This window comes from Chlorocebus sabaeus, chromosome 10 (assembly GCF_047675955.1).
Source record: "Chlorocebus sabaeus isolate Y175 chromosome 10, mChlSab1.0.hap1, whole genome shotgun sequence".
In the NCBI taxonomy this organism is placed as follows: domain Eukaryota; kingdom Metazoa; phylum Chordata; class Mammalia; order Primates; family Cercopithecidae; genus Chlorocebus; species Chlorocebus sabaeus.
In genome coordinates, this window is record NC_132913.1 from 97,763,326 (window position 1) to 97,766,691 (window position 3,366).

A 3,366-nucleotide genomic window follows, 5' to 3' on the forward strand; every position below is an offset into this window, starting at 1 on the left:
AAACGGTATAAGGGCATGCATATATATTTCACTTAGTGCCTAATAGAATCTTGACACATGCGGCTGGATTGGATAGTTCTCTAGTCAAGGGGGATGGCATTCCGGCTCAGACTATAAATGGAATCTAAAGGGTCAGGGCTTCATCAATTTTTTTTAACTCTCTCTCCTCCCCGCCCCCCCCCCCCCAACACCTGCATATATAAAGGAGAAAGAAATATGACAGAGCCAGCTTCAGATCCTTTGATGACAGTGAGGTAGATTGACTGTACTTTTTCTTGGTAGAATTACAGTTCTGCTGAAGTTGTAAATCTTTTTTTCCCTCCTTGCCTAAGAGACTTTACTGAAGGATTCCATTTCAACTTGGAATTTTGTCAGGGAGTATCACCAACTTTCACACAGCGTCTTTTCTCATGCTCCTCCCTCATTGCCATAATTTGCAAGGAAGTGTTGGTCAGCAAAGAGGTGGTGGTGGTTAAAAATAAAAAAGCAGACGTATAAGGAAAGCCCATCATGTCTTAAAGTGGCTTCCCTTCTAGGGAGCACAGACTCTGGCAGTCTTTCTCTCCTCTAATTGTAGTGAATTCTATGCTAAAAAAACTTCAACATGACTTCCTATAATTTAATTTTCTTTGCATAATTTAATGGAGCATATCAAATGGATGGAAATGACAGCAAGATTTACCTTCTTGCAAAACAAATTTTCTAATAGTAAAGTAGCTTTCAATAAAAGTAGATATTTATTTTCTAAATGGTGCAAAGTCTCATTATTTATCACATAAATCTTTTGTCCATATGAGAGAGACAAAATACATTTTTAGAGACATAAAGAGAGAAAAGAGCTTTAATTATCAACACTGTGCAAGTTGTGGTAACTTGAAAGTTTTTCCTTTTCTGTCCTTGGTTTCCTCCGTTTGCAAGGCTAGACTCATATTAAGAAATATAAAACAACCAATGGGCACTTTATAACTTTGCATGTGGTAAATTCTGCCCAGAGAGGGGATTACAATTAGTAATCAGTTATTGCTCAATCCCACTCTCATTTCTGTTGTTTTAACTTGTGAAATATTTAATTAATGAGTAGTTATTAACTAGTTTAAAAAATAGTTTGGGTTTTAAAAGCACATTTATACATTTTAGATATATAAAGGGCATATATACATCACATATACATTTACTTTATGTGTGTATATATACATCCATACATGTATACAAATGTATTAAAAATACACACATATTCTAATTGTTAAATATAGTTGTGTTTAAAGATGTAGATTCATTAGCCACTTTCTTGGGTCTGATATAAAAGCATTCACCAACTTGGAGAAGGTCACTATTTCTGCCATATATTACAACTAAGCAAGATTAAGACTCTCAGAGCAGAAATAATTCACCTTAGTTACAATTGACTCACAATTAATCAGTCTCCTATTTCACATGGTGGCATGAACTACTGGATTATTTTATCCATGTATGTTACAGGAAAAACATTTTGATGGCTCCTTCCCTTGTTTCCCCATACCAAGGACTCAATCATTACCTAAATTTAGCTGCTGGTGCTCATTTTTTACATACAAGACAGAAGAATCTGAACATATTTTACCTAGAATATTCTCATATTTAAATAATCAGAATAGATTTTAAAAATAATGCTATGTTTATAACAGAAATAACTTCATAAATAGCAGAAATTTGTTCACCAGTTTTCCTTTGGATCATTCAAAGATAGACTGGGATTTTCTGCAATTACTGATAGATAGATATATTTTGCTTTAACACATAGTTTGCATCAATACTTTGTTTCATGTGCACAAACCCCTTAAAATCTATGACAAAGTTAAACAGATAAAGGAGATTTATGTGTTCTGGGCAAAAATATTTTGATCTTCCTTGCATTCAGAAAAGAAATTAAAACAATATAAAATATATTAATCCATATGTTTTATCCATTCACTCCAAATATGCTTTACATTAGTAATGTCACCAATGATCTTGGTCTTAAAAACTCAAATACCCCAAATTTGAAATAGGAGCACTTTATTTCATAATATGAAGGGAAATTGCTTGATTCTACTATATATCTAAATCCCTTTGTGTTATTAACTACATATATTACTGATTTGTGAATGCACAGAGGAATATATGTTGGTGTAGAATTTTTCCCTCAAAGTAGAAATCACAAAGTACCATTCTTATCATATCAAGGGTATCTGCTCTTAGCATAGCATGACATTACTTTGATGTTAACCTTGACCGTGTGGTTGAGGTAGTCTTTGACCCCCAAAAACCCATAGCCCAGTCTAATCATGAGGAAAAGCACCCATAAAATCCAAATTATGGGAATATTCTACAAAATTTCTGACAATAACTTCTTAAAGTTGTCAATGTTACCAAAATAAGGACTGTTTGAGAAGCTTTTACTGCCTTGAAAAGCTTCAGGAAACATCGTAAGTAAGCGTAATGTAGTATCCTAGATGGAATCCTGAAAAGAAAGGGGCATTAGTGGCTGGGCACTGTGGCTCACTCCTGTAATCCCAGGACTTTGGGAGGCCGAGGAGGGCGGATCACAAGGTCAGGAGATGGAGAACATCTTGGCCAACATTGCCAAACTCCGTCTCTACTAAAAATACAAAAATTAGCTGAGTGTGGTGGCATGCCTGTAGTCCCAGCTACTCGGGAGGCTGAGTCAGGAGAGTCGCTTGAACCCGGGAGGCAGAGGTTGCCGTAAGCTGAAATCATGCCACTGCACTCCAGCCTGGGTGACCAGAGTGAAACTCCATCTCAAAAAAGACATAGGTGAAAACTAAGCGTATCTGAATAAAACATAGACTTTTGCTAACAATGATGCATCAGTATTGTCTCATTAGTTATGACAAATGTACCATACACTGTAAGATGTGAACAATAGAGAAAACTTGGTGTGGGATACTTGAGAACTCTCCGAACTCTCCTCTCAACTATTTTGCTAATCTAAAAGTATTCTAAAATAAAAAGTTTATTTTAGAAAAAACAACCAAGAACTAAAACAAACCAATGACAGCAACAACAACAAAACGTAGAAAACCTGAAACTTCAAAGAAAAGAGGTGTAAGATCTCATTCTTAGTCAACATTCTTTGTGTTTTGGGTCTGGTATATTATAGAAGGAAAGTCTAAAAATATTCACAATTTATAGCACTGAGGTCTTTTTGAAATGGTTGATCCTATTGGGCACAATGTATATGTATGTCACATAGGCATTATTAGTTTCATAGAAATTACACGCGGAGAACAAATTTAGAGGTGTTCTGAAACAATGATCATGAGTAACTTAATATGATAATCAGAACAAAATGAAATTTCTCTTGACATGCCCCCTCCTTTTTATAGT